The 19,112-nt window shown below is 43.6% G+C and overlaps 1 protein-coding gene across 1 annotated transcript in view; it reads right to left on the reverse strand.

The window, feature by feature from the left end:
* Positions 1–12,815, reverse strand: part of RARG (retinoic acid receptor gamma) — a 192,277-nt gene extending 179,462 nt beyond the window's left edge. The window contains exon 1 of the mRNA XM_088469160.1: positions 12,712–12,815. The gene's annotated coding sequence lies outside the window, so the exon portion shown is untranslated. The remainder of the gene's footprint in view (positions 1–12,711) is intronic.
* Positions 12,816–19,112: the final 6,297 nt, after the last annotated feature.

Raw genomic sequence — 19,112 nt, forward strand, 5'->3', positions numbered from 1 at the left:
TTATGTTTGGCTTATTCAAATAAAATAAAGTGATATATGCTCCTTATTCCATGCGCGCCCAGACTCGCTGCTCATTAGTGGCTCATGTCTGGCTAGGGAAAGGGAGGTCGCGTATCCTGATTTCCAGAAGGGCCATTAGTGTGTGAAGTTGGGGGGAGGTTACATTTGGCAGGGTGAGGCACCCAAAGACAAGGCAAGCTTGAATTCAAGTTACTTAAGAAAATCTATACTAACAGGCAGGAAGAAAATGAGAGCTGCGTTCACATACAAACAAGTGCTTACAAGAACATACATTATGTAAAACGTTACACAAAATATCTGACATATTCATTGCTACGATAAAAATGTACTATAACCGAGCCTATATCTGTAAAACATCAGCAAGTTGGAGGCATAAAGGCTGATCTATAATTAGGAGCAAATCCTGCTACTGGGGCAAATATGCACCTGGGAAAATCATTTTAGCGCTGATGTACAGTAGAGTTGGCATACATTGCTATAAAGAAACATCTCCTGTGTTGGAAGCTTATACGTTTAGTTTCAAATCATCAGTATGTACTGTACTGTATTTGTTCCTGCACTATGCTAGGTGCAAAAGATACACCTCCTAACAGTGCTGGTCTGCACTGGCCACATTTGTGTAAATACGCTCTTTCTGACTCAGCTCAAGTGAGAATGCCCCTTCTGGTATTTGTGTGCATTCATTGGGCGGTATTCAATTGTTTCCTGCCCCCATCGCGCCCGACGGAGCTATTCAATTGTTGCCCCTGTTGGGCGCGATCAGCAGTCAGTGCTCCATTTCAGCTCGCAGCCCCAGGGGGGCGAGAGCTGAAATGTGCGAAAAGTGACCTGTTTCGGCGCCCAAACATCACTTTTCGCGGTTGCGCCCAGCACTTTGGTCGGGGGACAACTACACTAGTGTAGGCATAAGAACATCAGCATAAGTTCATGAAAAGATGGAGTCCTAAATTCTCATGTAAGATAAGCTAGAGGACAAAGAGGTCCACCTAACAAGAGTAAAGACTGCATTTTGCACCAAAGTAAGAATATCATAGGTCTATTTATTAAAAGGCAGTGATAAGGTTGATTTCCCATTCTGCAATGTACCAATAAAATGGCAGCTTCCTCGGCTATACTGGCCCAAAGCGGCAAAGGATTCACTTACAGGTTCGTTTTCATGGATGTGCACGTGAGTCCCTGATTGGACATTCAGTTCCACTAACTTAAAAATTATAATTATACTAATAATAATAATTCTAAAATGATAGAAAAACAAATAAAAAATATTTTTTGTTGAAAAAATGCTTTAATTAAAGAATAAAATATTTTGTCACTGATTTTCTTCTGTCGCTGTGCGGTTAATGCCAACATGTACTGCCAAAATGTTTACATAAGCAAATCTCACTACCCCCTCACTACTGGGGGGGTGGCATTGTAGATTTTTGAAGTGTAATAAATAGACCCCATAGTCAGACAGTAGTAACTGTGTTCTCATGTTCTCTAACATGCACTGGAATTTGCAGACAGATTGTGTGCACTGGCGAGACACATGGATAGCGGTAAAGGTGTCGCTATCAGATGATTTATTATATAACCAAAGGAGGCAAATACAGTACAAGTGTGGATATTCTAAACTCTGGATTCTTGCTTTCACTTGGAAAGAGTGTGATGGGGATGGGATGTCCTGCACTTAGAAGCATACAGCTAGACATCCTGTATTCATGGACCGAGAGGGTGGGGAATGTTTTCCTGAACTTCCAGAATATAATTATAACCTATTAAGATCAAAACAGAGACTCATTTATTGACCTGAATCTCATGACCCTGACTCTGACCTCTGCCTGACACCTAAATGTAAGCCAAAATGCAAAGTACAGAATAAACCACTATGTATATCTATCTTTAGATCATCAAACATTGCATGACACATCGAAGGGTTATTCTACAGCAAGCTCCAGAGAATAGGTCACTGCTTTACACATCACACACTTTGATGTACAGAGTATGTCATTAAGTCATGTAACATGGTGACAATAAGTCTGCTTTCAACACAACTAAGTATGCCACCTACTGCACCAGTGAGCAGAGGTTGTAGCACAAATGACGATCGCTTTCTATATATTATTATTGGTTACAATTGTGAACAGTTCTGAAAGCTTGTTAGGAGGAGCCGATGGCTACGCCATCATGTTTACTGTAGCTACAAAGTCACCACACTTTGTATAGGACAACACGTGAACTTGTTATCAGGCCACCTTGTTTTTTTTTTCTTTCACAAAGGTTTTAGTTTAGTTTACATGGAAGTCAATGGAGACACTCTGGGGCTGATTCAGAGTTGCACACAATTTGGCCACATTGCAGTCCCGGAAATAAAGGCATATATTTGCCTGTATACAGAGTTGGCTGCATATACGACGAGGCTGCCGCAGCCCTATCCATCTGCTTGTGTAAGTAGCCTTCATCATTAACAAGTGCAGATGTGCAGCAGCTCTGTCCTTGGTCAAGAGATCCTTCTAGATCAGACAGTTTTGTCTATACGGCCCACTGAGCGCTTACCTTACATTGCTGCCTAGTTGCCCACAAGAATCGGCCCAGTTACACCCATTCAGCCGCAAACGGGAGATGCCCCGAGATGCGTACAACTCTGAATTGTCCGTATTGCTCAAAGCTGTGTAGATCCGTCAGCAAAACAGTCCTGCGTCCAAGTCTGAATCAGGCCCTCGGTGTCTTCCATCTATATGTCATTTGTATTATTATTTATAAGGTACCCCAAAGGGCCTGCACTGCTAAAGAGGCACTGTATATCGGGCTCCTGCCACTGTTCTTATATAACAGCCCTATACTAGCTATGGAACCTAAATAAATTTATCAGGGAACAAGTCCCATTGGCTTCTAGATGTACAGTATCCCCCCCCCCCAACAATTAGTGGATATTGTTGTATAAACATATGAATACAACTCTGGCAAATGTTAAAAATATACCGTAAAAAATCCCAGCAAACAATATATTGTAAGACAGGAAAAGAACACACGATGAACTCTCGTTTCACTGCATTTCCTGTTCTGGTGTTGCACTAAATTCTCTATTTTTATATAGCTTTATTTTTGTTGTGCTTTAATCCTACCCTGCGGTCCTCCCTGTTTTTCAGTGCCCCACACATTATGCTACCGCTGTACAGTAATCCTGCCCTGGAGCACCTTCTGCTACTCACACGCATTCATTATACTCTCTGCTTAGCAACATGTACACTTTCTACACCATCTGCCCCCCGCCCCACACATAAACCTGATAGCTATTCCAGAGTACAACCAACCATGCACATACAGGGGGTCATTCAGACCCACTCGCGAGCGGCAGTACGCTCGCAAGTGGGTCGATGTTCCCCACTGCGCATGCGCACGACGGAGGGAGCTCCGGGGAGCAATGGGCTTCCCATCGCTCCGGGTCTCGCACCAAAGGGGGCGTGCTGTCGATGTTGATTGACAGCACGCCCCCTTTGGTGGGCGTGCCGGGGGCGTGCCTGCCAGACGGAGGCGTTCCCATGGGAACGCCTACCGTCTGAAGCCGGGCCCACTGACATCACTAGTGATGTCAGTGGGAGTGATTTTGGCTCTGATAGAGCCAAAATCACTCCAGGGCTTGTGGCAGGGAGACCCTACCGCATGGTCTCCGTCGCAAGTCCGATGGTCGCGATGGTCAAGACCATCGCGACCATCTTTTTGGCCGCTCGCATATGCTGTGGGCGGTCACCCACAGCTATGCGAGCGGCCAGGAGGCCGTTCCATTTTCATGGAGGATTGTCCTGATTCAGAGCGAGCGCTCTGGTCAGAGCGTCCGGCTCTGAATCAGGCCCACAGTCCATGTTACTCCGGTCCTTAAAGCTATCTAACATTTTACTGATTGCCCTGAGGTAGCCCTTTGTCATTGGAGAACATTTCCGCTTGCCACCTATCTTCAGACTTCATTGTCCCAATGGAGACTTCATTGTCTCTATCGATCTGACAGTCATGTCCCATTTATGCAGAGCAGCTGGTGCGCAGAGCATTAAAAGTTTGATTGGAGGGGCCTGGAAGGTTAGCCTAGTGCTAGACAGGCTCCAGTGGCACAGTCATACCCCCTCCGAAATGTTGCTATGCCCCCTGTCCTGTACTCCTGTCCTCGAATGCTGAGAGGTATGGTGTACATATGATGTATATATTATAGGTATCAAACATCTCAAAGTTTACTGTCACTCACTGTCTTAAGCTGTGATTTCGGCTGAAACTCTGGAGCACCAGAAACACCATGTATTTCAGGAAATATCTGCATTAATTTTTGCATGACATCACCCTATCGCCTGGCCACCAGATGACCCGTCCTGATGAAATTCCAAAACTGTAAGGAACCCCTCTATTACCACCACCCCTGTCAATTTCCAATTCTAATTACCCAATATAACTGTACAGTCCCACTTTACCCAAGGTCAGCTACTGTAATAATTACCCTCCTCATAGACCATAACACAGGCTATGGCAAAACATCAAAACAACAAATTCTCCGCCTTAATATTGCCACGCGTTCTTTTTTTTTTTGCCCTTTTTAAGAAAAGCAGCATAATTAAGATATATAATTCAACTGAAAACATTAGCAGCAGAAAACTAACATAATAAGGGGGGGGGGGGGAGACTGGACCCTAGTGCAGCTGAACCCTCCCATTAACTGAATACCTTTATAGTGGGGGGAATGCCAGTATCCCTCTCGAAAGAAAAGGAAGCATATCCCATAGCATGTAATTATAAAAGCATAAGATCATAAATATATAACACTGGTAGGTCCAAATATGTCACTCCAAATTACCATGTAGAGACCAAGTTATAGTCTCAAATAGCTTCAATATGTGTTTCAGTATCAATATATACACCCCATTTAGCATAAAAGTTAACCACCCCTTCTCAACACCAGGTATAGTTGCCCGTCGGATCAAAATAAAGCATTTGTAGTAGTATGTTTTAGAGATGGTGCTGTGGAAACTGTCCAATTACAGAGGATATTTTTTCTCGCTACAGTTTCAACCACCGTAAGAAAAGGTAACAATTCCGTCTTACGATCTTGTAAATCCCAATTCGTTAAATTAGCACATAACATATCTAGAGGGTATGGCGTAGGGCACATGTCATATTTATAAATACCATAATCTTATCCCAAAATTTTCTAATTTTCCCGCACTCCCATATATTGGGCCGTATTCAATTGCAGGCGAAAAGTCCCGGACTTTTCTCCTGCCGGACTTTCCGCCTACATTGCGTGTTTTTGGAGAAATCACTTTCCGCGTGCGCGACTGCTTTTTCGCCCTATTTAATTCCAAAGGACGTAAAAACGGCACCCAGCAAAACTTGAACAGGCGGAAAGTCCACTCAAAAACGGGGAAATCAGCCTGACACCCCCCCAAAAGATGCACTGACATGTGTGATCACTATGGATCCCCCCGAATTGCCCTGCTAAAGGTATTTGGGGTAGTTAAAAGTTCTTAATAGGTGCTGTTTAACGTATTTGCATAAGGGGTGAAGAATTGCATTTATAATTTTTGGGGGGAGAAAATAACTAGTCCCAGCAAAATTGAGGTACTTGAAAATGGGGGGTAGCATATTTTGAAGTTGCTTAAAGTTTTAAAATCGTGAAAAATCCACCTGCCGCAACCACCTGCAAACTTAAATAAACCTGGGGCATACTTGGGAACCCCCCTGGAGTCTATTTCGCTAGTATTTATGTATGTCCCCCAACTTTTTCTTTCTTCACCCTCAAAACGAAAGTAATTTTTAGGGGTGTTCTTAAGTGTTTTTTTTTTTTTTTACGCAGTTTACCTTTGGGGGACTGTCTTAAGCTTGCACGGGGGTTTCCGTAAAGTTGCACCCCAAAACCCCAATTCTGCACTTTTTTCCGCCTGCTTTCAGAGGCGAATCTTTTTCTTTTGCAATTGAATACGGAGGCCAGTTTCCGACAGGCGAAATGACGCCGGCAATTGAATACGGCCCATTGTGGCAAAAACATAGGAGCACATTCACACCCTCTCGCTAGATGCGTTCGCTCGGACCCAGCGTATGCAAATCCAGAGCACGCCCAGCAAGACAGGCGATCGCACGGCAAGGCATTAGCACACCCACTATGTCTTGGTGTGCGATCACTATGTGTATGCAGACGCCCACCAGCTATTCATAAGACGTCCACTTGCGCACGTTATCTCCTGGAAGTGCATGAAAACATTGGTACATCAAGCACCATCGGATGCGATTGCAGCGCTTGAGGTTGACTATACCCTTCCGCAAGCACTGCGATCACTTCAGTGTGAAATCCCACCAAGTGACGTGTACTATGATGCTGCCTTTTATTTATGCACGCCTCTGAAACGGCGTTGCAACACTCAGGCACACCTGCGTTCGCACCTCCACTCCCCCGTTACTAGTGGTCTGCCCCTGCCACCACCCACAAACGGCCTCTTCTGTCACTCAGCTGGGCTGTCTATGCTGGGCGAGCAAACGTTTCCCGATCTTTCGCAGTGGTTTGCACACGCGCATTACGAGCCATCGGTTGCTACGAGCGAACGCACCATAGCGAGAGGGTCTGAATGAGCTCCCTTAACAACATGTTGCCCCTGAATCTGAGACATAGACGCCCTATGAATGGTCCTCATATGTACTTCTTGCCAAATAGTTGAATGGAGGATTCTTAAGTATTCTCCATATACAGCCGGGGAATCCACCTGTTATATCTCTGAGGACCAATTTTGGGTACAGCTTTCCCATAAAACCTCCGCTGTCACAGGGAGCAAGTAGGGATACAAAAACCGTGTCTTGTAATACCCAGTATTGGATACATTACATAAGGGCAGTAAGACATCAGTATATTTCTCCCGCAGCATAGGAGGTGGTAAGGATTGTATAAAGTGTCTAAGTTGTAAGAACATAAAAAAGTCTCTATTAGTAAGAAGAAATTTGAATTTCAGATCCTAAAAAGAATATAATTTATCCCCAGGATCAAACACATCCCAAATGGCAGCGATACACCCTACCCTCCAGACCAGGTACTTAGCATATTCCAAACCAGAAATAAACATAGGATTGCCCCAAAAAGCATTATATATTGAGACACAGTATGACACCTGTGAAGCTTTCAGTTTATTTGTAGTCAAACTAAATAGGTATCAAAAAATAAAATATTTCGCACTAGGGGCGGGAGACTTACTCTGGGAGTATGTAGGAGAGCAGCTAAAGAATAAGGATAAACCATTTCTTCTTCCAGGGATTTATGGGTATATGCCTCACAACCCGTCAACCAATCAAGTAAATAACGAAAAAATACTGCGTTGGTGAATGCAGAGACATGCGGAACAGCCAGTCCACCATCAGATTTCCCCAAATACATCTTCGCTCTAGATTAGCTGTGGTTTCCCACCCCTCCATAACAATTCAAGAAATAGGCGAGTAATTTGAGAAATATTGAAATGTGATAATTGTATTGGTAACATTTGAATAGGATAGGCCAGCTTAGGAAACATAATTGATTTCAGCAATGCAACCCTACCCAGAAGAGATAACGGAAGGTGTTGCCAAATTCCCAGTAGCCTAGTTATGTCAGCTATCACAGGAGTGACATTAACAGTGTATAACTTAGAGCTATCAGCCGGAATTTGAATTCCAAGGTATTTAAATGACTGCTTAGGCAGCCGAAAATGATCTAAACATGTAACAGAGGGTGGTGGGGACGAGGACCCTGTGTTATGCACATAAAGGACTTCTAACTTGTGTAGGTCAATCTTATACCCCGCAAAGGAGCCGAATTGTGACAACAATGCCAAAATAACAGGGATGTAGTTTGGGAGGACTTTAATTCTTATTTTTAATAGTAATAATAATAACAATATTTTTTTTACTATTAGCTCTATTATATTAGTAGTTTTGTCCATTTTTCAAGGGAATCTAGCCCTATGGAATAAGTGTGTAATGTGGGAACAGGGGAGAGTGGGAATTCATTACTGCAAGGCAAAGGAATAGAGCAGAGGTTGAGAGCATACACGAGAGTGACATTGTTAGTATAGGAAAGTGTTGTTGGATGAAGTGGGGAACCCAAAAACCGTTCCATTGGGCAATGCTTGGTCTACAACTATTTCCATTACACATATACAATACAACCGAGGGTACAGAACTTCTGAGTAATGTGGGTTATGGCCCTTTGCACAAGCAGGAGAGAGAAAGCATTTAGGGGTCTATTCATAGAGCAGTGAAAAGTCCTATTTAGCTTTCGACAATTCATACTGTGGAGAAGGTTCTTCCTTCTCCAGCAGCACCCCAGCTTTGTGTACGAATCGCATCACCATATTTTTGTATAGTGAGTGCAATTCATCCTCTGCTGCGCACAGATTCGCCATCTGAGAAAAGCGTAATCTGTACCGCAAGCAGGGAAGCTGCATACTTCTCTGCTGTCTGCCCGGCACCCGCCGCTGGCTCCGTCCCCTTTTGCCCAGCGTCCTTTGCAGCAGATCTGACTTGCCCTGCTGTTCTCAGACGGCGGCATATGTGAAGTGAGAAACAGACATATCGGGCACAGTTTAAATCCATTCCTGCAGGCAGTCACATCCCCCGTAGGCTTCTATATAGGATCGATGCTGCCAGATTTAGCAACATCCAGAATGCGAAGCACTCCGGATATTGGCCACCGCAGCTAATGGCCTCGAAATTGCAAAACTTTCCAGGAAAGGGTTCCATGGGAACCCTCCCCCGGCAATGGTGCCCTCGCATGTGCAGTCAGCAGGACTGCGTATACACAGTAGCCCCGACAGCACTACAGGCACATCGCAGGGACGGGATCATTTCGGATTATACATTCCGGCACCATGATCGCATCTTGCAATGCGATCATGGGCGCTAATACCATGCCCAGATGGCATATATCAAATGCAATCGTTAATACATGTCCCTTTTCCATTGAATTTCTATTTTTGCCTGTGTATGTTTAATATAATGAAGAAAAGTCAGTCTTACCTGAAATGATGTCTAAACTCACCAGTGAGACCACAGCTATATACAGTTATTACTTTTCTATACTCTGCCATGGCCATGCCACATGGTGGAGCTGAACAACAGGGGAGCAGGTTGCACACACACTGCGGTGTTAATTATGACAGATATAACACAGCTTACTTATAAACCTACACCGTGAAGGTACGCTCCCCTTGCCCTGCTGTCACCTGTGTGACGCAGATAGACAGAAAGGGAGTTTATAACATATAAATAAGATGTAGAATTAGGCAAATCGGAGATAAGCAGTCGCCATGGTCTATTAGTTTTCTACGTTTTCACGGTTAGTGGGACATTAAATAATTATGCATGCTAATGAAAATATTACATATGTTGCCAGCAGCTTAAAGAACCAGGAAAAACCATTGTGAAAAACAAGTGGTACCTGTGCTTTTTTTAAACCTGCTTGCACATGGCACCAGTTCTGTTCCTGTGTAACTTCTATAGGAATTACGTGCTCACTAGTTAAAAAAAGTTAAACATCAGCCAGGTCAGTGGCCCTTAAGGGACTCGGCCAGACAGCTCTGGATGCAGACGGCTCCTATCTCTTGCTACTACTGCTCCCCAGATGTGCTCAGTGTACAAAATGTTTCAGCAGCCTGACAATCAGACACATATTTAATTGTCTCTCCAAAAGTCTCTTTTGTGGCATTTTTCTGCAGTGCAAACAAGTCTCTGGCTCAGTGAGCTCCAATCAAACACATAGAAATATAATTAACATAGCTGGAAACCGTCACCGAGGCTGCCAATGTCCTATTTCTATGGCACTGCAAATAGTGGCTTTACTCATTATAAATAGTAAAGATTTGCACACTAATTATATGTTTTTGACTGTGATCAAACATTACTTACCCAAACATTACTTATTTTTTTACTTATTAAAAAAATAATAGAAAAATGGTCTTCCTATCTGGAACTAATATATGAATTTGTATAAGTGATCTCCAGTATGCTATATACTACACATCCACAGAGAAGGGTCATTAATTGTCTTTCATATAATATGTAGGCAGGCCACGGGCACAATAACATAGGTCTACTAAAACATACGGTAATACTTGTGGAACTTTTACAGATATATGGTAGCATATAGTGAGCAACAACTAGCAGTTCCCAATAAAATAAAATGTAATGCAGAAAGCGTCTTTGCCGTGAGTTTCTATACTTACAACTAACCGTGGAGACAATTTGGAATGGTCTTTATTGTCAATTACGAATATTTTATTTTAGCTTTTCTCGTACGCCAGATACAAATCCCTGTTCAAAGCAAAAAATGATTCCCATATGTTAGACTGTATATGTAAGAGACTTAATTCTGCATAAGCATAAACATGTTTACATACTTACAAAATCATAGGAATTATAATGATGATCAAATCTAATACAACAATGATTAACGATGCAAACAACAGACTGAGCTGTAGGAGAAAACCTGCTCACACTGGCAATTACAATAACTTTTCAACATATTTGATTTTTTTAAAAAATATATTGATAAGTGTGTGTAATATTTTCTGAGGCTATTTGCACATACCACACTATTATAGCAGCATGTCCATTCTAGTAAATAAAGCATAGAGTTTGCTCACATGGGTTAAGAAATTGCATTTCCAAAATGCAAATGATTAAATCAGATAGAATTAAAATAATGTAACTGTTTAAGCAGAAATAAAAAAAAAAAAATGCTGTGAAGTAAAAAAAAAAATCTTCAGACTGCTACACATGGGATGTAGGCTTTACTCCATCTGGGTATCCCCTCCATCTATCCCATTGTACATACAGCTATACTATTATTTATATGTACAAGTATCTGTGCAGTAGCTGTCCAAAGGGGACTTATGAGTCAGAAGTGAGTAAGCAAATATATTAAAATAAATACTTTCATAATGTTCAACCAAAAAAAAAAAAAAACTTTTGTTTGTTTGTTACTCCAGGACAGAGTATGCTAAGCATATGTACCACGCTTGTCACACTCCCTGCAACACAACAAACCAATACTGTGGTTACTACACCACATCTGAGGGTCACTTCTCCGCTCTTCCCCAAACTCCCTCCCTTTTACCATCATCCTCCCGCGGTACCACACACACAATCACAGAGCAGCAGTCAGACACAGCTCAAGGGGCAAAAGGCGGGCCAGGAAAGGGTGATGTTTTCCTTACCCTGCTGCCAACCCCCCACCTCTGAGTTCACCTCATCTCACCTCCTTTACCCCAACACCCTTCTCTTCATCCTCTTCCACCATAGAAATATTAAAGCATGATGTACAATAATGAATGACAGTGGAGACTCCTGCTGGTAAATTAGGGAATGACATAGAAAAGTCAAAATGACAGCCTAGATTTGGAAGGGTTTATTATTAGTAAAGGTGAGCCACTGTGAATTAGGGTGATTACTGCTATTACATATCCTGATGCAGGCACAATATAAATTATGTACAATGAAAAACAGTAGTCCATGAACAGCCACATATATTTACATTCTGGTACACTGTAATGAGTGCAGACAGGTAGTGTATGAGTGCACTATAACTTAGGGACTTAACAATCCTTATACATTGGAAGCAATCCACTGTAATTTACACAAAATATTAAGTAATTGATAAAAATTTGTTGAAAAACAAGAGTTACACAAAAAAGCATGAGAGGTACAGTTTGATGCAGTTTGATGAAGAAGTGAATTTACAGTGGAGGAGAAATTTCTATAATAAAGTACTACAGTAAACAAGTTTCAGAATTGTGCAACAAGACATACTACTTTATGAAAGCATCGAATTGAATAATCTAATGTAAATACCAACAATATAGTAAGCAAAATAAATGAAAAAAACAAGCTACAGTAAGATATATTATGTATATATAACAAATGATGAAGCAGTGGTTTCCTGACTGTGACGGAAACTAAGGACAGAGTGGGACAGGAGAGAAATAAAAGGAAAAGTTCCTTATCTTGCTGAACACTGTAAAGTGCTGAGTGTGAGCACTGACCTATCTGTGTAACTTCACACACTATATAGAAGCGCGCAGGGTATATATGAGTGACCCTTCCTACATGACGCCAGGAAGACGCAGGTCTGTACGAGAAAGCTGCGCAGCATCTCCCTGGACGCAGAAAGGTAAAGTAGGAAGGAGAGAGAAGGAAGACCGGGATAGGAACAGGAGAAAAGAGCAGGACACTATGAAGAAGGGAGTAACGACAAGAAGGGCTGCTGAAGGCGACACTGGGGAAATCAAGTGCAAAAACCAGGAGTGACAAGTTTGCGTCTAGGCAAAGTCGCACGCACGCAAAGAGTAAAGTCGCAGCAGACACCCAGATAGAGAAGCGCAGGAGAGAGTAGGACGGAGCGATTTGTAGCCGGAGAGAGCTGACAGCCGTGACCTCTGCCCTCTCTCAGCCAAACAAAAAAGCAACGTGTCAGTCAGCAGACTTTCCACCCGGCTCCTGGTCGCAGAGATGCCCAGGAGGAGAGGAAAGAGCCGGGGCATAGAGAGGGCACCAGCCGGGTTCAATTAATGAAGAGGAAAAAAAACTCTTGTAACTTCCTGAGATGAGAAATCTTCCCTCCTCCCTGTAAAGTTCCCTAAAAGAAAACAATAGGATCCCCCCCTTCCCCACCCTCAGCACTGCACATGAGTGCAGCCACTGGACATGGACACTCACCTTGCCCACCAGCAGCTCAGCACTGTACCTGGCTGTATGGATGTGTCTGTAGTAGCAGCACAGACAGTGTGTGTCTGTATGTGTGTGTCTATGTGTGTGCTCTCGCCTCCTCTCTTACTTACACTACCAACTCATTACAATCTGCTATTCATAACCTAGGTCATGTGACTCCACTCACAAAATATAAAGCACATTTTTTTTTTCCTCTGCACAAACCACAGAATGAATTCAGTGGAAAGCACGGAAAATGTATTTCCCCCTCCTTTCTTCTGGCTGTGCCATTCCAAGGCAATGTAATTTCAGTCATTATATGGCCATCCTGCTGGAGGGGCCTGTAAAAAATTCCTATGTACATAAACACATGTGTGTTCAAGACTTCACTGTGCTAGTGTGTTCATGTACATGCATTATATAGCCTGTGCTGGCATAAACATAAACCTGAAATCTGATCATTCTCACTGGAATGTAAACGTGAGCTAAACCAGGAATTATGTAAAATATGGATATATTGGGGCTGATTCTGCGTCGTTTGGTGGTCACCCATTTGCGACTTTTTGCAAATGTCGCTCCAAACCCCTTTGGCTGGCAGAGTTTCTTCGACTGAGTAACATATGGATTCCTATGTGAGCGTTTGAGCATCGGCAGTGCGTGCAACTAGCAATCAGGTCCCCTGTCTCTTACACATTACAGCACCCACTGATCTGCCGAACTCTGAATTTCCTAAGTTAACATATACTGAAATAAAAATATATTACATACAGTATCTTCTCTAACTTACGCTTGCAAGTGTGCTGTGAATTGGTTACATTGGAAAACTTCCAGCCACTTATTCCTTTTTGACCCTGCCCCCATAATGATGATTTGTTTTAAGTTACACTTACAAGAAATATAACTGTGCTGTACTCGGATTCTGTAAACAATGGCAGCCCTGTAGCTTTCGAAAGGGCTGCGCAATACCTATACAATACATTGAATCAAATAAAAAGACACCCATCTGTAATAACATTGCAGGTATTTTAAGTGCTAGCTATAACAAACAACAGGGCTTATGAGACATTGGGCAGGTCTGAATACGATAGGGTGTGGCCCCAGAGGAGGCGTGGCTACACCCCATCATGGAGTATGCACATAAATTGGTGGCACACAGAGAGGGGGTGGTGTTGTGGCATTATGGTAGGCGTGTTTCTGCCTCCTCTGCACTAACGGGCCTCCACAGAGGCTGAAGTACTTTATATCCACACCCAAACCTCTGTGCACCCCTGACAAACAAATCTGACAATAAAGCAGAAATGAGCTGGGGCAGCAGGGAGGGCTGTAGCTGTACAGTTCTCTTCTCCCATGGTAACGGATTTGACATAGGGATGGCTATCGGCCATCGATGATTAACAACCATCGATGGTTATCCATTGATGGGTGATTGGTTTGCTATCGATGGTGAGAACCAATGGTTCTCCACCTTCAATGGCACAGAGGCTGTCAATGTGTTTTTTTCCCCATGGCACCTGGACATAGCATAGGTCCGCCCCTTATGTGACCTGCGAAGCCCTGCCCTGTGATTGATCTGCTGTCCCTTGAGTAAGAGAGCAGGTATGACCATCGGTGTGCAAAACCATCAATGGTTCCCTGCCGATGGTTAACCTAACGATGGCCTTCCTTAATTTGACATGTCTGTAGACCTGCATTTCTATGCATCTCTCTTCTCTAAGATCCTTTAATGCGCTAAATTTGATAGCACTTCATAGTACTAGGTTTTACAGATTGGATCAGGAAGCCAAGTGTTGTGAAGGGTACACAGGCTGCTCAATCAGTGCAGATTTGTTAATTAATTACCTGTCCGGCCGTGGGGTCTGTAATTGTGCACATGCGCAGGATCGCAGTCCCGCGCATGCCATAATAGCAGGGGAGTGGTTTCCTGTGGGAAGCGGTCTGGACTGGTAGTCCCAAGTGAAGAAAACATCTCTCCCCGGCTCTGCCTGTGTAGCTGTGATTAGTAGGGAGCAATTCCAATGAGAAGTCACTGCAACTGCTAGGCAGCCTCTGCGGGTGGTGGATTTTACTGGGCGGGGCTACAGCACTAGGTAAAATCCACCACTGGGAAGATTATCTAATACAGAGGGATGGACAGGGCTTTTATTGAAATATTGCTGCACTTTTGGTAGTAGCAGCGTCTGACAGCACTGAATATATACAAAATTCCATATAGATGTTGACCTTTTGTTTGCCCTCTCAGGAGGCAGCTAGATGGGAGGTGCAGGGAATGTGACTGTGCGGGGCGTTGCATCATCTTGGCTCCACCCCCTCTATACAAATCCATGATTCCGTGTAAAGTGCGGGGCGGGACCATGATTATTATTATTATCATTTATTTATATGGCGCCACAAATGTTCCGCAGCGCCTTACAAAGTACATAAACAAGTTGTAGACAAGCGACTTACAGAACAATACAATACAGGACCAGGATATGGATAATATATATTGCTACATTAGCGACCATAACACCCAGATAAGCAACAGAGCATAAGCAACCAAGTGTTAGGTGCCCTAGTGGTGAGTAAGAAGTAGATGAAACTAAAGTAGGGAGAAGCACAAGAGGGTAGAGGGCCCTGCTCGCAAGAGCTTACATTCTAAAAGGGAGGGGAAGACAAACGGGTGACACAGATGATTACACTATTTAGCGCAAATCACTTCATCAATCTGCTTGAGCCACTCACTTCCCTCAGGGAGACAGCTGTGTACCTCCGGAGAACTGAGCTTCCTGTCCAGGTGTCAGGGAGAGCCACCCTACAGTCATAAGTCTCTCGGGACGTTACAGGAGATTAAAAAAGCATGAATTAGCAAATGTTTCCTATAACACAAATGAAGCTAATTTGAGTATTGCATTTTGTTATTGGGAATACAGTATGGTAATTTATAGAGAGTCACAAGGCATATATGGTAAGCACAGCTCTGGCAAAAGCATGATAATACAGGGGAAGGCAGTACATCCCCAGGCCTGACGTGCATTATTAAAATGATCCTGTGGCTCCTGTGGTTAATGATACATTGCAAAAAAGGAAACCAAGAACACAGTAATGACTCCATTGAAGAATTTCAGTGATACAATCAGGAACATTTCACTACCATACTTTGTGTACATCTCTGGAATCCCAGTAATGAATGAATAGTAATTGCCTAGGTTTTACAAATAAGGGGATAAAAATGTAACTTATGTCAATGACTGAATTGTTGAGTTTTGTACCATAATGAAAGGATCACTACAGCAGAGATGTATGAGGAGATGTATGAAAGGATCACTACAGCAGAGATGTATGAGGAGATTTCTTATTTTTATGCACACATTTTTATGTTAAGTCAGAAGAGGGACAACTGTTCAACATCTGTGGAGACACAGGCACAACCCTCTACACATCTGGATAGAATGAGCATACATCCACCCAGCATCTGGATGTGGAGAGGTTGCCACCAAATGATCATGGTCAAATGTGTCTTAAACATTACTGCTGGTGTCTAAAGCATCTATTTATCAAAGGCGAAACGCCATATATACTGCAAACATGGGACGTTTTATTTCTTAAAAAAAAAAAATTATATATATATATATATATATATATATTAGGGGTGAGCGGGTTCGGATTTCTAATATCCGAACCCCCCCGAGCCCCCCCGATCCGAGTCCGATCCGAGTCAGGCTCGACTTTTCCCACCTGACTCGGATCTGAAATCGAGGCAAAACGTCATCATCCCGCCTTCCGAGACTCGCGGGTTTTGGACCCTATATAAGGTACCCGCGTCGGCGCCATTTTCTCACTCGGCTGTGGATAGTGAAGAGGGAGGGTGGGAGTTAGGGCTGTGTAGTGTAGTGTAGTGTAGTGCTGCTGTTGTCCACTACTTCAAAGTCCATAGGGGCTGGCTGTGTTGTGCTGTGCTGCTGTTGCTAATAGGGGCTGTGTCCACTACTTCAAAGTCCATAGGGGCTGGCTGGACTGTGTTGTGCAGTCAGTTCTCCATAGGGGCTGTGTCCACTCCAAAGTCCTGTGCAGTGTCCCAGTCCTAAAGGGGTGCTGTAGTGTTGTCCAGGGGGTGCTCTGTCCATCAGGGGTGCTCCCCCCAAGTGCTAAAAAAATTATATATTTTCTGTGTTTGTGAATTGTGTGCGCAGTAGCCGCACGTGCATCAACAAAGTAGTGCCAAGCGTACGCCTGTGTCATAAGTAAAGGGCCGGCTGGCTTGACCGTTAAGGGTGCTGTAACCCCCGAAAGTACACTCCAGTCCAAACCCAAAAAAAAATTATTTTCTGTGTTTGTGAATTGTGTGCGCAGTAGCCGCACGTGCATCAACAAAGTAGTGCCAAGCGTGCGCCTGTGTCATAAGTAAAGGGCCGGCTGGCTTGACCGTTAAAGGGTGCTGTAACCCCCGAAAGTACACTCCAGTCCAAACCAAAAAAAAATTATTTTCTGTGTTTGTGAATTGTGTGCGCAGTAGCCGCACGTGCATCAACAAAGTAGTGCCAAGCGTGCGCCTGTGTCATAAGTAAAGGGCCGGCTGGCTTGACCGTTAAAGGGTGCTGTAACCCCCGAAAGTACACTCCAGTCCAAACCCAAAAAAAAATTATTTTCTGTGTTTGTGAATTGTGTGCGCAGTAGCCGCACGTGCATCAACAAAGTAGTGCCAAGCGTGCGCCTGTGTCATAAGTAAAGGGCCGGCTGGCTTGACCGTTAAAGGGTGCTGTAACCCCCGAAAGTACACTCCAGTCCAAACCAAAAAAAAATTATTTTCTGTGTTTGTGAATTGTGTGCGCAGTAGCCGCACGTGCATCAACAAAGTAGTGCCAAGCGTGCGCCTGTGTCATAAGTAAAGGGCCGGCTGGCTTGACCGTTAAAGGGTGCTGTAACCCCCGAAAGTACACTCCAGTCCAAACCAAAAAAAAAATTATTTTCTGTGTTTGTGAATTGTGTGCGCAGTAGCCGCACGTGCATCAACAAAGTAGTGCCAAGCGTGCGCCTGTGTCATAAGTAAAGGGCCGGCTGGCTTGACCGTTAAAGGGTGCTGTAACCCCCGAAAGTACACTCCAGTCCAAACCAAAAAAAAAATTATTTTCTGTGTTTGTGAATTGTGTGCGCAGTAGCCGCACGTGCATCAACAAAGTAGTGCCAAGCGTGCGCCTGTGTCATAAGTAAAGGGCCGGCTGGCTTGACCGTTAAGGGTGCTGTAACCCCCGAAAGTACACTCCAGTCCAAACCAAAAAAAAAATTATTTTCTGTGTTTGTGAATTGTGTGCGCAGTAGCCGCACGTGCATCAACAAAGTAGTGCCAATCGTGCGCCTGTGTCATAAGTAAAGGGCCGGCTGGCTCATTTCTTAAAGGGTGGTGTAACCCACAAAGTGCACTACTCTCCAGCAAAAATAAAAAAATATTTTCTGTGTTTGTGTGCGCTTTAGCCGCACGTATATATCAATATAACATAAATGGAGGACCAAACTTTCTCCGATAAAAATAAAATAGGGAAAGATCAAGAACCACTTCCTCCTAGTGCTGTTGCTGCTGCTGGGAGTTGTTCATCATCCCAGAGAGGAAGTAGGAACATCACTACTTTTACTAAACAATTGACCCTCCAACAGTCCCTAGCGATGAGGATGAAGTACGACAGCAGTCATCCTGAAGCAAAACGTATAACTGAGGCCTTGACTGCTATGTTGGTGTTAGACGTGCGTCCGGTATCCGCCATTAGTGCAGTGGGATTTAGACAATTGATGGAGGTAGTGTGTCCTCGGTTCCAAATCCCGTCTAGATTCCACCAGCATCCTCAAAGCAGCAGCGACAAGCTTGCGTCTGTCTGCTAAAGGGTGGTGACACCCTCAAAGTGTGCTACACAAACAATTAAAATATTGTTCTTTTTTTTCTGTCTTTGTGAAATGTGTGGGCTGTAGCCGCACCTGCATCCTTAAAGCAGCAGAGACAAGCGTGCGTCTGTCTGTTAAAGGGTGGTGACACCCTCAAAGTGTGCTACACAAACAATTACAATATTGTTCTTTTTTTTCGGTCTTTGTGAAATGTGTGGGCTGTAGCCGCACCTGCATCCTTAAAGCAGCAGCGATAAGCGTGCGTCTGTCTGTTAAAGGGTGGTGTAACTCTCAAAGTGCTCCAAAAAATAAAAAACAATTTTTTTAATGTGTTTGTGACTTGTGTGCGATGTAGCCGCACTTGAATCCTCAAAGCAGCAGTGACAAGCGTGCGTCTGTCTGTTAAAGGGTGGTGACACCCTCAAAGTGTGCTACACAAACAATTAAAATATTCTTCTTTTTTCTGTCTTTGTGAATTGTGTGGGCTGTAGCCGCACCTGCATCCTTAAAGCAGCAGCGACAAGCGTGCGTCTGTCTGTTAAAGGGTGGTGTAACTCTCA

Source organism: Taudactylus pleione, unplaced genomic scaffold, assembly GCF_031769625.1.
Source record: "Taudactylus pleione unplaced genomic scaffold, aTauple2 ptg000089l, whole genome shotgun sequence".
NCBI lineage: Eukaryota > Metazoa > Chordata > Amphibia > Anura > Myobatrachidae > Taudactylus > Taudactylus pleione.